The sequence below is a fragment of the Callorhinchus milii genome, unplaced genomic scaffold (genome assembly GCF_018977255.1).
Source record: "Callorhinchus milii isolate IMCB2004 unplaced genomic scaffold, IMCB_Cmil_1.0 Scaffold2, whole genome shotgun sequence".
NCBI lineage: Eukaryota > Metazoa > Chordata > Chondrichthyes > Chimaeriformes > Callorhinchidae > Callorhinchus > Callorhinchus milii.
The window spans coordinates 90,310,667-90,330,291 of record NW_024704743.1 but is presented as its reverse complement, the minus strand read 5'-3'; the positions used below and the strand labels follow the sequence as shown (position 1 = coordinate 90,330,291).

Below are 19,625 nucleotides of genomic sequence, written 5' to 3'. Positions count from 1 at the left end.
ATATGTGTGATTGCTCGTGAGCCATGGGAATGTTTGGTCATTGCCATAAAGTGAGGCAGCACTGACTTCAGGGTAGTTAGATAATGTAAGATGCAGCATCAATACAAAATTATATTTATATAGAGCCTTTCACGTTCTGAGGATGTCCCAAGGTGCTGGACAGTCAGGGATTTGACTCGAGCTCAGGAACCGGACTACCGAGACTGCCACAGAGGGCTGGCTCAATTCTGACATTCCATCGCTAGGTATGTCAACTTAGAGCCAGTTCAGCTCCATGGAGACCTCGCTTTATAATCCCTAGGATTCCATTTGTTTTCTTGACAGCTTTATCCACCTGCCTTCCCACCTTTACGGATTTAGGCAAATTAACCTGTAGGTAACTCTGTTCTTCCGCTCCTTTTTAATATTTTACCATTTAACATAACTTGCTCTCCTTATTCTTCCCCATAAAATGTATAAGTTCACATTTGTTCGCATCAAATTTCATTTGCCATTTGTCTGCTGAGTAAACTAATTTGTCTATGACCCCCAATGTTGCTTACACCTTCTTCAGTGTTAGCTACACTTCCTAATTTTGTGTCGTCTACAAATTTAGAAATTGTGCTTCATATATTGGAATCCAGATTATTTAAATAACTGGAGAAAAGTAGTGGTCCTAACATATACAGTCAATTCACTTTACAGTGTGTTCTGTGAAGCGCTTTGGGACGTCCTCCCGACGTGAAAAGCGCTATATCAAATGCAAGGTTATTATTATTATTGTGAATAATAACTTTGTATTCCCATCTTCTGTTTCCTATCCTTTAACCATGTTTCTATCCATGTTGCTACCTTTCCATTAATACCATGCACCTTAATTTTTTAGCAAACCTTCAGCGTGGCACCTTATCAAAAGCCTTCTAAAAATCCATATGTACCACATTCATAGCATTCTCTTGGTTATTTCATCAAAGAACTCGATTAGATTTGTCAAGCAAAACGTGCCTTTAACAAATCCATGATGACTGTCTTTAATTAACCCATGTCTTTCCAAGTGGTTATATATATTATCATGTATTATAGCCTATAAATGTTTGTCCACTATAGATGTTTGACTAATTGGGCTATAATTACTCAGCTGATCCTGTTCTACTTTTTTGAACATCAGCATTACATTAGCTACCATCCAGTCTCCTGGCACATCTTTCATATCCAGGGATGTTTGAAAAATTGTAGTCCGCACATCTATTATTTCCTCCCTGACTTTCCCTCAGTGTTCTCGGATGAATGCTAATGGTCTCTAGTGACTTGTCCTCTTTGAGTTCCATCAATTTCTTTAGCACCACTTCCTTTCTATAGTTATCCCTTCTACTTGCTACACCTTTCTCCTCTTGCACACTTAAGCAGATGAAATAGAATAGGCCCAAATAACCAACAGAATTAAAACTGAAATGTACAATAATCATAATAATAATCCTTGCATTTGATATAGCGCTTATTATGCCGTTGAAATGTCTCAAAGCTCTTCACAGAATATGTTGTAAAGTATATAAATTGCACATTTTGTGGGCAAAATGTGGATTTACACATTTACACTTAGCAGTGTCCCACAAGCAGTCATGGGTTTTGTTTTTTTCACAACAAATGAATTTGATCAAAGAGAACATTTGTAGAAAGATGGTAAATATTTTCAAAGATTTCATAGAAATAGATTGTGACAAACAACTTGATGCAAAATTCTGAGTAAACTTACTCATTATTGGTGATATATTGGGGCTGAGGAAATGTTTGGAGTGAGCTTGATCATCACAGAAAGTGAGACAAATTACAATCCCATTTAAACATGTGGAGCTGTGTTTAGACTTGAGGCTGGCACAGTTAAAAATGGGTTACTATTTTTAAACCAAACTGAGATGCCTAATGAGTAATGAGGAGGACTTGACAGGGTGGTGGGTAGTGATGGCTAATGGAGAATTAATTCATTATTGTGTGCCTTCAGGCCCAACAACTCAATCGGGTATGTTGCAGCCTCAGGTGAGCTGAGTTGGCCTTTCCATAAACTGCAACTTACGTAGCAGCAACCTTTTTGCAAATCTATGCAAAGTAATATTGATTATTCTAATATAAATTAAATTGTACATTGACTCCATCTAGTGGCCATTGGGTGTGGAAGGATTTAATTTTCCTATTCTTTTGGTTATCTATGTTTTAAGTAATACACCATTGCTGTGCGCAATTGGCTGCCGCGTTCGCCCACAAATATACAGTCAATTCACTTTACAGTGTGTTCTGTGAAGCACTTTGGGATGTCCTCCCGACGTGAAAAGCGCTATATCAAATGCAAGGATTATTATTATTATTATTAGGTCACAAGATATGTGTGTAGAGATGTGTTGCATTTGTTTTTTTGTTTCTTTCTGTGATTCCCTTGCATCATTGGATTTGATGGAAAAGAGTAAAGGGTTTTAAACTGAACCAATGCAAGAGAATAATGAACAAGAACCGTCTGCCTACATTACCTTTTCAAGCCACGTCAGAACCGGAATTGCTTTTGGCTGAGGTGAAGCTGAAAATTATAAAAAATAGTCACTGAAATATGGTAAAACTTTGAACATGAGTAACCCATCCAGTTCAACAATAAAGATTTTGACAAAAAGAAAACTAAACTCATATACTCACCTATAAAATTGAAGTTCACTTTATTTCTTCTGGCAGCTTGTGAATATTAATGAGATACTAAATTATGAATCCAGAATAAACTATACTGATCATTAGGCTCATCAGCAGTAGAAAATAGCAAGTGCATGGGGAAGGGCTAATGACTGTTTTTCATTTTAGTTCAGTTCTTTGAAGTACCAACACGTTTATATGCTTTCTGCAGTGTTGCTGTCAATCTCATAATGTAACGGTGGGCTTGACTTCACAGCAATAGGCCAGATAGAAAGTCATGGAAAGACCGAAGGTTGAGCAAAACTGCCACAGAGAATGGAAACAAAAAGACTCCGTAGCCCGTGGCAAAACCTGTTTGTCGCTGTGTTCGCCATCTGGCTTCGTCACTGTCGAGACTTCTGTCTTTCCCTTGTGTAGGGTATCATCACTGTGATGAGATGTTAAACCAAGATAGTATCTGCCTGTTCAGGTTCATGTTAAAGATGCCATAGCACTGTTTGAAAAAAGGAAACAGAGTTTCTCTTGGTATCTGGGCCAACATTGCCCCAAATAAAATTGGGCATTCACTTTATGATTGTTTGTGGGACACTGTTGTGCGCAAGTCGCGTCTGCCTGCAAATACACGGTCAGTATACTTAACAATAAGGCCTAGGAAGAACTTTGAGACATTTCAATGTGATAAGCTGCTATATCAAATGCAAAGGTTTTTATTATTGTAGCCATATTGGAAATGGCTGACTAATTATTGGGGAAATCATATTGAATAACTCCTCTGTAAAAAACATATTACATTACATACGACTCCCAACACAACCTTATGGAGCCTCTTAGCCTTTAATCTGTGAATTGAATGTGTTCTGCTGGTGTAGAGGAAAGCAAGTAATCTGCAGAATATGTTTCAGTGTGTATTATACAGAGTATTTACTTTTTTCCAATGTTTTTCGCATTTTTCTGCAATTCTGATTCTTCTACAGACACTGAGGTACAATTTGTGGGATTCATCAAGCAATTGTTTTGAAAATGTTTAATTCGACATGGTATCCTGATACGTCTCAGGACAAGGAAAGGACTGTCGGGGAACACCGACCTTTGCCAATCACTTGCCAATGACCTTCTTTGGCCGCAATGGACAGAAGTTAAGTTTAGCGCCTGAGTGTAGTTTCAGTAAATTGGTGCGAGACAAATCCGGGTTTCATCTCACAGATGAACTCCCACTGACACATGCTGATGTACAGTTAAATATAGTGTTTATATAGGGCCCTTGATGTAGGGCAATGTTTTGGAGCATACAAAGACACCAACAAGGCAGAGGGGAAGTTGGGAAGATATTATAATAATAATTCTTACTTTTGATTTTATTAGCTCTACCCATCCTCTAGTACCTTGCCCAAGTGGTATTTCTTTATGGGAGTGGACGAGTGTGACCACGAGTGTGACTTTAATCCCAGTCCTGAGCATACCAGATATCCACTCACAGTTTCATGCAGGGGGTCCCTAATCGGGAACAGGAACCCTGGATGTCCCATTAAATGCCGAGACCAATATAGCATCTAATTTTTGCCCTTGCTGGAATCGATTAGCTCAAATCAAACTATGAATTAAACATTCTAGTTTGCATAGAGCAATGCTACGTTACCATTCAATGTCCTAGTATAGTTTCTGTTTGCAGGTGAGAGCACTGTCTGCTCCTCACATAAACAGCAAGAAAGAATATTCCAGTATATGTCATTTTAAAGAGTATGTATAAGTTGCAAACGTTGAAACTAAGTGTGTGCCCTATCATTTACTTAAATAAAACATCTAATGCAGAAAAAATGTCATATAATATGGTAGAGCCCAGTATCAAACTGCGATTAGCCTGATTGTCAATATAAAAAACAATATGGATATAAGGTTTGTGTTTGTGTCTGTCTCTCTCTATGTCTTTAACTGCATCTGTGTGTGTAGGTGTGTATGTGCGTGTCTTTCTCTGATTTCGCCCACAAAATATACAGTGACTCCACATTACAGTATATTCCGTGAAGCGCTTTGAGACGTCTCAAAGACGTGATAAGGCGCTATATCAAATGCAATGATTATTGATATTATTATCCAGTATTTTACCTGGATCTGATCTCTTCACTTCACATGTGGGGAGAAATTCCACCTGGGTCTAAGATTCACTTAATGTAACATTTCAGAGTATCCAGAATTTGACAAATTGATGAATTCAGTCTTAACTTTGAAGGACAAGGGAAAACAAACATTTACTGCATGTTACCTAGCAGTTGTTGAACAGTAGCTTTGCCAGAGGCCTTGGAGTGGCTTCCTGCAGTAGGACATGTACGTGTAAGCTCATATAGTCCAATAGAGGCAAAAATTAAAGGGCAAGATTCCCTGAAAAAAGAGCACAACATATTTTGTGAATCATCCTGGGTTGAACTTATCTTATTATTTGGATTATTTGTCTGTAACATTCTTGAGGTAAAAAATGCCCCCCTCCTGTCCACTTTCAAAGCCTCAAGATTTACCTATCTGATGATGCTTTCGGTCATCTTTCCTCACCCCACCTCTCCCGCCGCCGGCTTCAGTGCCATGGGACAGCTGTGTAAAGCACTTTGAGACATCCTCCTGACGTGACAGATGTGATCTAAATATAAAATGTATTGGAAGGTATAATTCTGTGCCTTGCAGGATAAAGCCACATTTATTTGTTTTCACGATGTGTAGGTTTAGGCTTTAAAATTAATGTGAATGAACTCATTGGAGTGTATTTTTGGTAAACCTTGCTGGTGAAAGAGTTTGAGGAATCTGCATTTGTGGAAGAAGAAACCCTCCCACATTAAAAGGGCCAATTTTTCTACTATGTGGAAATTGACAGATGACTAAGATGGAAGTGAAAAGCCACAAGTGTGTTTGTATGTTTACCGTGTTTTAGAATGATGTCAGTGTGACCTCTATCTCCTGAAACCTCCTGTGTGATTTAGATGCAAGTAAAGCTGCACTAATACTGTTCACTGATAACAACATAGTCCCTACTGCCTGTTTATTTGGATCAGAGATGTACTGGAATTGTTGTATGAGTTATCATCAGATGTAAGGTGACTGTTGATTGGGTAACTGAATGTGAAATGTGGATCCAGTAGATGCAGTGAGAGGACACAGATAGGTTAAAAGCCCAGGAGGAGAATAGGATAGGATGCTAGGAGATCAGGGTAGGATGATGGGAGGTCATCCTACCTGCACAAGATCCCTGGACTGCAAAAAATTGAAGAAAGATTTCTGCACATCAGGAAGAAATACCTCTAGAAGACACAAATAACCCTTTGCTCTCCACACAGTAAGAAGGACAGAACCCATCACACTACATCTGTCAAACTGTGCTGTGAATCAGTCTGCAGTAAGTTCTGTGGTTCTTCGTAATCCAGGCCCACACCAAACTCAGATCTCTCTCTGACTTTCTCAATCTCCTAATAGGTTGGGCCATCCACTAAAGGAGCTACAAAGGGATGCGAACAGGATTAGAAACCCTGGGCCATCATCAGCAGGTTTCCAATGATAGTAATAGTATAGCAGGAGGAGAGTGGAGGCTGTGGTCTTACAATAAAATTGAAGCTTCTTCCAGCTTGGAGTGGAAAGTGTTTTCAATTTTTGAGAGGTGTTAAACAGCAGAAATAAGATGCAAGTTTGTGGGAATGTTTCACAAGTCTTTAGTAATGTAACAATTTATATGAGTGATCCAAAATTTTCTGGCTCTATTTGTGTAATTGCATGTTGACCAGTACCAGTTAATTCTGATTTGTTTATCATGAATCGAACAACCAAGTCAGCTTCTTACACGGGGAACACTGCCAGTTTTGGTATTACTGAAAAACCCACAAAACCAAATGCCCATTGTGAGATGATCTCTTTAAAAAGGAGGTGTGACAATCACTTGCTATTCTAATGGAAAGATTCCTGTTTATTGAAAAAGAAAGCAACATATCTGAGGCTTGGGCCACCTGAAAGCTGTAGTGTAATAGTAATGACCATCAATATACAATCTTGAAGTCTTCTAACTCGTGTACATTTTAATTGTCATAACCAATTATATTTCACCAGAACAGCAAAGCTATATTTGGTCTACTGTGCAGCTTTCGGGAAATGCACCAACTTGGTTCACGGGGAAGGAGCATAGCTGGAAAGCTGCCCATAATTTCTGTCACTGATATCACATGTGACTTACATGAAGATGTACATACAGTGTTTAGCAAACACTTGTTAAAAGCTTGCCACTTCAATCTTGGCTCAGTTGGTAGCATTTTCACCGGAGTCAGAAAATTGGTGGGTTCAAGCCCCATGTTGGGTCTTCACTCTGATATAGTCCTCGTGAACTGCTGCATTTGTCAGAGGTGCTATCCTTCAGGTGAGACAATAAACCAAAGACTGTCTGCCTGTTCAGGTGGATGTTAAAGATCCTTTGGTACTATTTGAAAAAATAAGTTTCTTCTCGTTCTGAGCAAGAATCCTCCATATAAATTGATTATTCACTTCGTAACTGTTTGTGGGATATTTCTGGATGGAAATTGTCTGCTGTGTTTGACCAGAAATATATAGTCACTACACTGGATAACCCATGAATCAGCTTGAGAAGTTTCAGCATAATAGATGCTATATCAAATGCAAGGGTTATTCATTAATATAAGTAGTTAGGATGAAGTGCTTCAAGGAAAGAGATTGAGGATAAATGTATTAACTTCTGGTCCATTTAATAAGGAAAGCAGCTTGTTGAGTTACCAATAACCATGGGGAGTTTCTATTATCATCTGTTAGATTCCTATCCTGTAACTGCACAAACCTGACCACTTAAGCAAACAGCACCTTGGTTTAACATCTTGTTTGAAATTGGCATCTCCTACAAAGTAACTCGAGTCTATTGCTATGAACTCAAATCCCAATGTGGGGCTTGAACCTTAAGTCCTTTTGGCGTGAATGCCAAGCTTAGATTTGTATAAACCTAGAACAAACATCCCTATTTTAGTAACCAATGTAAGATATACACACATTTTAGTCTAACTCAGTTAGTAACACTCTAGTGTCTAGGTCAGGGATTGTGGGAATGACTTCACACTGGACTTCAGGTCATAGTTGAGGTCGAGACTCGAGTGCACTGCTGAGGGAGTGCTGCGTCGTTGGAGGTGTGAAGTGCTTCGAGACATTTCAGAATGATCAGATGCTATATTAGGCACAAGTATTATTAGTATACACCTGCTGTCATATTGAGATGTACGAAGGTAGAGGTGAGCATTGAACCGTATTAAATCTAGCTCAGAATCTGATCTCCCATGGATTTTGAACATTTGATTAAGACAAGCTGTTTCTGGTCCTCGCAAACCCTTATGAAGATTTGGCTGGTCCCATCTGTGCCTTTCAGAGTGAAAAAATATCTATCACCTCAACAGACTGTTTCCTCCTAACATTTAAAAATTAAAGTTAGTAAATAAATAAATAATAATAAATAATCCTTGCATTTGATATAGCACCTTATCACATATTCAAGACGTCTCAAAGCACTTCACAGAATATACTGTAAAGTGAATTGACTGTAAATTTTGTGGATGAAACAATCATATTCCACAATCAGTAGAAAAAGCTCCAAAAGCCAACACACCATAAACTGATTTCCTGATGATTTCCAACGTGGCTTCTACACTGATGTCAGACCTTACACTGAACAAATTTTAGCACTGTTTATTACAGTTTTCATTTTATGGCTACTGTGTGCAAAGTGGTTTCTGCATTCCCATTATTATAATCACAAAACAATACAAAATTACAAGACAAATTACATTTCACGTCGGGAGGATGTCCCAAGGTGCTGGACAGTCAGGGATTTGCACTTGAGCGTGGGGGTTCGGGATTAGGGAGGGCGGAGGGCAGGAGGGTAACATGGGGGACAACAATACCAATCACAATCCTTGCATTTGATTTAATGCCTTTTACATCAGGAGAATGTCTCAAAGTGCTTCAGGGGATTGACTGTAAAGTGTAGTGAATGTGTATTTTGTGGTAAACATGGCAACTAATTTGCTCACAGCAAACAGCCACAGAGTGAATGACCATTTTTTGGGGGTTCATTGACTTCTGAACAGGCAGACAGGATATTGTTATCTGAAGAACAGCACTTCCAACAAAGCAATACAGAGCACTGCAATGGAGTATCAACTTAGACTATGTGGCATTTGAATCCCAAAACCTTCTGACTCAGAGGCAACGCTACCAACTGAGCCAGCCTGACACCAAATGACTGTCGTAATAACTATAAAACATTTTGAGACATTTTGATGTGATCAGGTGCAATAAAATGCTATATTATTCTGAAAGATAATTGAGAATCATTTCAAAATTCAAGAATTTAATGACAAAATTAGTTTTAAAAACTGAGAGCTAGAAGTAAATTGCACCAGTGATCGATATGCAGGAGGCATGACTACAGAGGCTAGGCAACCACGTTGGTTTCATTATTTTCTTCACTTCATCAGATGCTACAAAAGAATACAAAATACTTTAATAAGGAAACATTGCTTCCGTCTGGCCAGCAGCTAGGAGTTTAAGATTTTAATTCAATGGACAAATTAGGGTTTGCTGTCATTACATTAATATCCCCCCAATGTAAAAAAAAACTGGAGAAGAGAGATCCTTCAAAAGGACAACATAGTGACTTATTTTCTTTCTTTTTTTAAATCACCTTTTTGGGAACGGTTTAACGCTTCATACGTTAACACAATTATTCTGTTAACTTTATAAATGATTTTCCTTTGGTTTTCAAAGTGGCAGCATCTGTTTCCATATCATCTCTTGTCCTGCCTAGTACTTTCACCAGATCCTGCAAAAGCACCCTCTTTTTGGAAAGTAATTATCCATCTGACACGATTCTGTTTGCATTTCAATCAAAGTGCCCACCAGCACCAGCTGGTCTTAACATAATCAGATAGAGATGATCAGATGATTTAATTGATCATGCACTGCACTCGGAGATTTGATAAGCTCTTACACTTGATATCTGCATTCACTATTCCAGTTCCTTTTTATTCCTTTGTGCTTGTAGTTTTTTATGACTTGAATGAAGGAGAGTTTGACAAAATCATTTAGAGGCCAGATTGTAACTGGGAGACAAATTTGATTGAAGTGTACAGGGAATTTAAAGGAGATAGGCAGTGAAGATAGAAAGAGTTGTCACATTATGCTATTCAGGAGGAAGGGGTGCAGTTCTGTAGAGCTTGCCAATGTTGAACAGCTTGTTTGGATTTTTGTTTAGCTTAACTTATTTTTGAGCATTAAATCAACTTTCAAAGTTCTGAAAAAATGTGGCTTTCTATTTTGTTGAAGGGGCAGAGAATATAATAATTCTTGCATTTGATATAGCGCTTTTCATGTCTTCTAGATGTCTCAAAGCGCTTCACAGAATATACTTTAAAGTGAATTAACTGTATATTTGTGGGCGAAACTTGGCAGCCAATTGCATACAGCAGTGTCCCACAAACAGTCGTGGATTGAGTGACCAAATTATTCTTGGTTTTTTTTTGAAGGGTTATGATCCCCGGAAAAACAATCCTCCAATCGACTAACAACCGGTGTCCTACTTACTGCTAGGTAAACAGAGGCGTGTGGAGTAAGGAAACTTGCCCAACATTTCGCCCTGCCAGGAATAGAATCCAGGTCTCTCGCTTGCAAGGCGAGTGCTCTAACCACTGAGCTACAGGACTCCCTATTATTATATCTTATGCAGAAATGTAGTGGCTAAGACAATTTTTCAAAGACATTATAAGACATTAATTCCAATAATAGTACTGTTACTATGCTGGTGGACTCACAGCTACTGAAATCTAGGTTGCTGCTACCTACAATTTTATAACTCGTATCCTTTTTTGAGAGCCAGTACACACTTGAAGGCCGAAAGGCCTCCTTCTATGGTGTAAATTTCTAATTTATTTCAGTAGTGAACAGTAGAGCCAGTATATCAAAGAAGCTACAACCTCAACTACTTAGGATGTCCTCAAATTGACATGCACATGCAGATGGTAAAATGACTGTATTAAGTCAAATAGAGTTCTTAACTTCTTGTTCCTAGCTTGTTCATCACCATTAATTCCGGCCTTGAGCTCCAAAGAGTATACACTTATGTATACATATTCAACTATAAATGTTTTCTTACTAGCTGACTCGATTGTATTCAATCATACTGTTACGGTAATGGGATGCTATTTGTGACCATAGAATATTGAAAGCACATGTCATGAAATTTCATTCATCAATATAATTTCAGCGGTGTGTTTGGTTCTGACAATATAAACAGTCTGTCTTGTTTGAACCAGTTCTATGTAGGGTCAGTACTATCATAGCACATGAGTTACCGTTTCTAAACACTGTAATCATTTTATTGCAGAGCAGTGCAAACTACAATTGCAACATCTTTCCCTTTGGAACAGGCAACTCTTGGGCAGTGATGTACAGTGCTGTAGGGGAGGCTGCATTGTTCACATGACTAATAGTAATGTTTGCTTCTGAGGAGCCATTCTATGATCATCCCAAAATGTACTAACTTGCGCTGGTGAGCCCATCCTATTCTCTGCATTGACTGACTGACCGTGTGGTTCTGTAATTGGAGAAGATCCTCACTCTAGTGTTTAAATCCCTCCATGTCTTGGCAGCCCCCTATTTCTCTAACCTCCTCTCTCCACACAGCAGGAGCCGCTGCCTCCGCTCTACTGGGTCCGGCCTCCTCCGTGTCCCCCGAATCCTCCGCTCCACCATCGGCAGCCGTGCTTTCAGCCACTACGCCCCGAAACTTTGGAACTCCCACGCTCAGCCCCTTCGCCTCTCCCCTCCTTCCCCTTCTTCAGGTCGTACCTGAAGACCTTACTCTTTGACCCCGCCTACGGCCACCTTTCCCCTCCCCCTGGCTTGGCCTTGGGCTCCACCATTATCAAGCACTCTGTGACGCTACCCGGCGTGGATGGCACTATATAAATGCAAGTTGTTGTTGTTGCTGAATATCCCATTATAAAATCACTATCAAGGTCAGTGGAATGGCCATCATAGTATTACCCATTTTATTTCTTGGTAGCATTGTGACATGCATGATTGAACACTGTACCTGCTGAAAACACCCTCCTAGCAGATTAATTTATTCATAAATGAATTAGAACATTCATTAGCCATCTCAGTTTAGTCCCTTTTATCATTCTATACCAATTTTTTTTTTAAAATGGAGGGCATAAAGTGACATTCATTCATTGATAATAGTCAATTCATTTATTCCAATCCCAAATTTGAACTCTTTAGGATCTGAAGCTCTGCAACTGAGATTAATGAACTATCTTTGATGTGTTAAGCATCTCAGTATTCAGTGAGATTTTGTGAATCTGTTTCCTCACTGTAGGAGTTTGCTATTGCACCTTGCTAGTGCACTAGATTAAACTGATGTTAAACCAAGGTACTCTTTGCCTATTTAGGATGACATGCAAGAGCCCATGGAATTATTCGAAAAGTGGAAGGAGTTTTTCCCTGAAGCCCCAGCCAACAATTCCCCAGATAAGATTGATTAGTCACTTCATGGCTGTTTGTGAGACATTGCTGTGTGCAAATTGGCTGCCTCGTTCGCATACAAAGTACAGTCACCACACTTCATAGTACATCCTGTGAAGTGCTTTGAGATGCCCTTGCAACATGAAAGGTGCAGTATCAAATGTAAGGATCATTGATTTAGGATTATCATAACGTCTAAACTGCTGCAGACGGCTCTCAAACTGGCACATGTGGATCTTATTTTATGATTAACTGAATGAGGTGTATCTATAATTAGACACATTTTTCACTGTAGAGAGGGTCTAGACCACTGGTCAGTTTTAGAATTGTCCTTAACTGCCACAGAGTCAAGTTGCAGTCATCAAATAGCCATGGAACCCGACCTGCCAATCATTCATGACTATCCAGTTAATAGGGAGTTGCTCCACTTACTCTCTACTTAGCAATCTTATCTATAAACCATTTTAACTTGAGCAGCTCCATAATGTAACAGTTAAGATGCATGGTCTACAGACTGTCTTTGGAACTTGAATTCAGTTATTCAGGTGGACGTTAAAGATCCCACGACACTATTTGAAAAGAGAAGGAAGTTTCTCTCGGTGACCTGGCCAACAATCCTCCAGAAAAAATTGATCACCTCCTGACTACTTGGGGACATTGCTGTGCACAAATTGTCTCTTTCTGTGTTTCTCTACAAAATAATAGTCACTACACTTTACATAAATCTCTGAGACGTCTTGACGTGATAAGGTACTATATCAGTTACAACTAATATCCTATTCAAAGGAGCCCCAGAATAATATTCTTACTGTTGTGTGAATGTGTACGAATATGATGACCTGACTCATCATATTAGTACCTCAGATTTTGTGCCACAGTTATACTACAGGAAACCAAAATGCCATTTATTCACAGCAGGTCAACTCGAGCAGACACACTGAATGGAGTGGACAATGTGGAATCTTTTCCAAAGGGAATCTTTGCACTAAACTGGGGACTTGTCATGTTGATGCATATGATATTCTAGCCCTCGGGAATGTTGGATAAATCCTTTGTGCTAATAGCAGGGCAAGCGGGAGGCTCTCGCAGTGATGTCACGCTGGTTACAATTATACTACAGCTGGTGTGCATCGTTTTCAATCTGAAAGCACCTCCTGGAGGTGATTGCATGAGGAGCCCTGGAAATTCATCTATGTCACACATCGCTATGTTACTAAGCATTGATTCAGCATGAAAATACATGGAATCAATGATAACAGTGTCCTGCAACTGGAGCTTTTTCTCCATTTAATTAGTTGTTTTCCTGTTTTCTTACCTCCCATTAAAATAGTAATAAGCCTTGCATTTGATATAGCGCTTTTTACGTCTTCTAGATGTCTCAAAGCGCTTCACAGAATATACTGTGAAATTAATTGACTGTATATATGTGGGCGAAAATGAAAAATGTGGACAAAAATGTATTTGAAATATTATCTCTTGACAACAAAACTAACTTGCATTTATATAGGGCCCTTTATGTAGAGTAATCACTCGAACAGCTTTACAGAGACTGACTGCTGGACACTGAGCAGCACAGGTATGGAGTGGGGCGTGGGGACCAAGGGAGGTGACTGAAGGTATTGTTGAATAGGTAGATTTTTAGGTGAGTTTTGAAGAACAACTGGGAAGAAGTGAGATGGAAAGGCCGAGGAAAGATGGAGTTCCAGACGTTGGAGGCATAGTAGTGGAAAGCTCAGCTGCTGAAATTAGGGTAGAGAGGGCAGGAACCTACAGTAGGCTCAAGTTTCTCGAGTGGAAAAGTGAGCAGAAGACGAAGGTTAGAGAAGATCAGAGTTAGTGAGGTGCAAAAGTGTGAAGGGTTTGTAGGTGAGGGTGAAGATCTTAAAATCAGGCTAATTGGTTTGTCATCATCAGATTTTTGAAGACTTTAGAGCACTAATTGCAAACTCACATCCATTTTTTCATCTCTACAAGAGAAATGGATATTTATTTATTGGTCGAATATTTTTCTAGTCAAAAATCCACAATTTTAAGTATGTGGTATGAAAACACCACTTGCCCTGAGTGCAATGACGTTGATGATGTCAACTTTTAATAAGAATGTTTTATCAAACAAGAATTTCCCCACCGTGATTGTTTAATGGATGATTTAAGGAATTACTGCAAAGTGTAATAACTGTTCTTTCTAGGTGAACTTGTTTGTGCACAGCAGTTACGTGAATGACACATTTAATCTGGGGAATTGTTGCCAGGACACTGGGAGAAATTCCCTTCTCTTTACGAATACCGTCATAGTGCAATGATCTCAAAGTCCCAAGGTGGGACTTGAACCACTCAGAGGTGAGAGTGCCACCATCTGAACCAGAGTGACACCTGGAGACCATAGGAGATTCGACTCACTCGAGTCTGAGCAGATACTGCGAAAACAGCACATTGTACACTATTAGTTACCCTGGAGACAATCTGGTCATGTGAAAGTGGTCTAACAAATGCTGGTGGTGGGAAGACGTTAGTATGGAAACATATTAAGTGGCTGAAGGGCCTTTTTCATCTGAATCTATATTTTGAGATTTCCAGCCTCTGTGGAAGGAATAGACAATTCACATTGTGTGTTTCTTATGCTCTTGCCTTTGGATAAAATAATTGAAATAAAAATGAATCCTTGAATTGTAAACTGAAATTCAATATAGCAAAAACTGTACTTGGTGGCCAAAATAGCGCAATCGTAACAGGTTTTTATCTGAACAGTCTATTCTTGGCTTTGCTGGGATGTGAAACTGTCTGATTGCTCCCCAGCGGGGTGACAACTATTTGCAAAAGCTGTTCAATTGCTGCATTGCAGTTCTTTTCATGACAGATTTAATAGAACACATTAAGAGCAACAACCTAAGAGAAAACAGCAAAAAAAACAATCCACATTTGTCTTGGTATTTCAGCCTTTGGCAAGTTAAAAACTTCTCATTAGGTGGCATCTTTGCAGGGTGTTGTAAACCCATTGTGTCTGTGTACATTGTCCTTCACATGATGGGGGCGGCTCTCATAGTGGTTGAATCCACAGTCATTCACCAGTGACCTCGGAGGAAAGTATGGATGCTTTGGATTGAGCCTGGCATGTAATCCACACTAACAGATGGATTTTGGTTATATTTGGTCGCAGATTAGTATCTGCCCTGCTGCTCTGATGATCCTTTTTATTATGCAATCTGACAATTACTAATGCTTTTGTCAGTAGTTGGTGAGAAAATTCACTCTCTGCCAACCACATCTGGACATTGTCCTGGGATTTCTATGTAGATTCAGCAATTTCCTCTATTAAGACCTAAATTGAAACAGCACCATTAGTGCAATAAAGCAAATCCAACTTTTTTTTGCTACAAAGAGTAATGGAAGTACAAGATAACATTTAATTTTGCAATCATATACTATCATATTATATATTGCAATCATATACAATCATATTATACTATAATAATAATACTTGCATTTGATACAGAGTCTTATGACGATTATAATTGATTCATTTTCATTCCAAATGAGCACAATATTTGATTTTTGTATATTTTAACCCTTTTAAGTCTATTAAAGGACTATTAAACTATTTTTGTTTAGCCCCCATGCTGGTCTGACAGTACCGATTCCCATTGAAGTGAATGGAGCAACACCAGGGTGTGTGCCACTGTAGGACATAGTGTACATCATCTGAACAGCTCAGTGCCCTGGCCTCTACCACCTTTCCTTGCAACCTGTTCCAGTCGTTAATTACTGTGTGAGTAAAGAAAAACCTCCTGGTATCTGACCTGAAATTGCCCTTTACAACTCTACACCTGAGTCCTCTTGTTCTTTTGTTTTGTAGATCCTAAAATATTGATCTGAGTTTACTTTTTTAATTCCATTTAAAATGTTATACATCTCTATGAGCCTCTGAGCCATCTTCTCTTAAGACTGAAGATGCTGTCTAATGATTGCTCATTGCTCATTCCTCAAACACTGGAGATCATCCCTTGTTGTATGCATATGGCCTTCATCAGGTGCAGTGGCACTGAATCATCGGTGCTGTGGGCTCAGGGAAGGATCCAGCTGATTCTATCTGCAGTGAGTGATCCAATGGACATTGTCAAGAATTATATTTCCTTTCAATTGACCTGCAAAGTTTGCTAAGTTCCAATATTGACGACAACAAATTGCTTAGAACAGAGTTGAGGAAACATTTCTTCACTCAGAGGGCAGTGAATTTATGGAATTCACTACCCCAGAAGGCTGTAGATGCTCAGTCCTTGAACATCTTCAGGGCTGAGACTGATAGATTTTTTAAAAAATAGAGGGATTAGGGGATATGGGGATAGGGCAGGTAATTAGAGTTAGGTCAGAAGATCAGCCATGATCTTATTGAATGGCGGAGCAGGCACGAAGGGCCGACTGGCCTACTCCTACTCCTAATTCTTATGTTCTTATGTTCTTAAAAGTGTAAGTTGCAAGAGGTTTACTGAAATAAAAGTTGTGTGTTTCAACGAAGAGAATTTACATTTATATAACACCTTCCACATCGGGAGGATATCTCAATGCTCTTCACATAACTGACTTTGCTTGAGCGGGGAAGGGGGTGGACGGCTGAATGTATACGATCAAATACTGGTATATTAGAAAGTGTTGTAACAAAATGCGCAGTCACTATAGCTTACAGTAAATCCTGTGAAGTGCTTTGAGATGTTTAGATGATTTTGATAAGGTGCTATATCCAATGCAAGGATTATCATTATTAATTATAACATCAGACTAAAATACTATTATGCTTTAAGTTTATTTGGAATAAAGTAATTATCTTAGTATTTGTTTTAAAAACATAGCTCTGGACAAGGAATGCTTTAGGGACATCCTCCCGACGTGAAAGGCGCTCTATAAATGTAATTTTGTTGTTGTTGCTTTATTTCATATGCATTTCCTCATAAGACAATAATAATTATATTTTTAAAATGCTTATTATCGTCATTCATTAGCAATGTGCGTGTTGTTCCATATTACAAACCATATCTAGGACATTCACACTCCTCAGTTCTACTGTCTTTTTATGCATTGCTCCACTGCATAGAATGATAATGGGTGGCTTTAACTAACATAAGGAGTGTGGATGCTTAATATTGAGGTATTATCCTGTTTTGAGAGTTTCATTTTTACAAATTTCACATCATATCTCCAGAATATGAAAATCCTTTACATAGCAGAGCAGAATGTATCAGAAAGTCTCTGCATGTCAGTGCTGTAAATTTGGTCACGCATATCGGCCAGATGGCCAGTTCCAGAATTCAGGGAAGACATGACTCTGACATTGACCTTCAGATGTCTGCCAAACTGCATCACTGTGTGAAGTGTAGCTTACATTTCCTTAATACAAATATCTTCATTATTATTATTTTCTTTACTTTGTGTTGCATCTATCAATCGATGTAGAGAAATATACAGTGAAGTATCTTTCCAGTACATCATGAACCATGCACAAGCTCACAATGTATGTCCTCGAGCTCACTGCTCCAAGATATAAGATTCGATGGTGAGAAGGATCATATTACTTTTCGTAAAGTTAAATTACCTCCAATTTCCCACAAAAAAAAGTTTCCAATAAAATTCCAATATGGGGTTAAACCAAAGACATTTTTATTTTTGTTTATGATCATAATTTATATTATATAAAGATGATTATAATTTAGCAATTCAGTCTGCTGTGGAAATGTAGTGCCATTGGTTTCCATTATCAGTGATCGCAAAAAAGTGCGCACTCTTCTTTCTCCACCAATTCTTCCTTCCTGGGGTTTGGTTCCTTGGATAATAATAATAATAATATTCCTTGCATTTGATATAGCGCCTTATCGTGTCTTCAAGATGCCTCAAATTGCTTCACAGAATATACTGTAAAGTGAATTGACTGGATATTTTATGGGCGAAACGTGGTGACCAATTGCACACAGCAGTGTCACACAAATAGTCGTGGATTGAGTGACCGATTTTTTAAAAAAAAAGAAATTATTACCCCAGGAAAAGTGACCCGACAATCGACCAACAACCGGTTTCCTACTTACTGTTAGGTAAACAGAGGTGTGTGGAGTAAGGAAACTTGCCTAATGTTTCGCTCTGCCGGGAATCAAACCCAGGTCTCTCGCTTATGAGGCGAGTGCTCTTACCACTGAGCTATAGGACTCCACGATTATGATTACCATCCCGTATCTTGCTCATGTGGAGTTCTTCATGTCTTGAGTGTGAGTGACACCAGGTTATTCTACTGTGGGAGGTATCACAGCCTCACCTGCTCATGTCCTAGCTCAACATTCACACAGAATGCCCTACAGCAGGGATCTTTGGCTAGTGACCAGGAGCACGAGGCTGGCTGATTTATTTTCTTCGCGAAGAAGGGAAGCTGATGCCAATTGTAGCAACTAAAATACTGAAATCAATGGATTCACCATAGACCAGACTCAAACCTTTGACTGTCTATTCTGTTTGGCCATGCGCTGCACTGGACTGTGCCATTACTCACACAACGCGCTATACAAATGCAATTTTGTTGTGGTTGCTGTTGATTGTTGTAATGAAGAGGAACGTTTTTTTGAGCTGCTTCCAAATTGATATTGGGAGAAATGATGTTGATCAAATGCAATGTTGGTAGCTTCTCCAGAAAAAAAGAGCTACAGTAATATCACTAAACTGAATCTGTTTACAATAAAATCACTTTCTGAAACAATATCTGTTGTCTTCTGTAGCATGAGTGGCTGCTACTGAATGGAGTTTCTTATTTACGTGGTGTTTTTATTTGTGTTTGCTAAGGTGAAGAATGACGGCAAAGTGGAGCATATGAAGGATATTTTGGTTACCCTAATCATTGGGAGGGGATGGGTAGCTGCAAATGTAGTATCTCCCCAGCTCAATTCCTCTTTCACCTGAGGGATAAACAGCAGGAATGTGCAGAACTTGGAAGAGATCACATTGCACACAGAGCATGACCTTTTACAATTCATTTTCTTAACCTTGTCTCCAAGCACTTCTACTGTTTTAATCATGTATCCGAGAAGCCATTAGTTTCCATTTGTGGACGAGGCTTTCTTCACCAGCTGTACAAGTCTAAAACAAAATCAATAGCTATGAGACGGTCGGAGAGGTGGGTATGCAGCCCTGTGTTAGTTTTAGCCACTCACATGATTACACATTGGTAGTCAATAGACTCAATATGTGACTGGAACCTATTGCTTGTCTTCGATATTATGTATTGCATCTATTAACTCAATTACTGTCTTGCATTGTTTGAAGTAATGGTTAACATCCCATCAGGAGAAGCTGAGAGATCAATCTGAGAGATCCCTTATGAAAATGAGAAGAAGGGGAATGATATCAGTGACAGACGGCAATAGGATTCATCAATAATCCATCTGTGGTGTTTCAAGGGT

General features: G+C 39.0%; 1 non-coding gene across 1 annotated transcript; it reads right to left on the bottom strand.

Moving 5' to 3' along the window:
- Positions 1–18,313: 18,313 nt before the first annotated feature.
- trnam-cau lies at positions 18,314–18,385 on the bottom strand. The gene has a single exon. It is a non-coding gene; the product is annotated as a tRNA-Met (tRNA).
- Between the last annotated feature and the right edge of the window lie 1,240 nt (positions 18,386–19,625).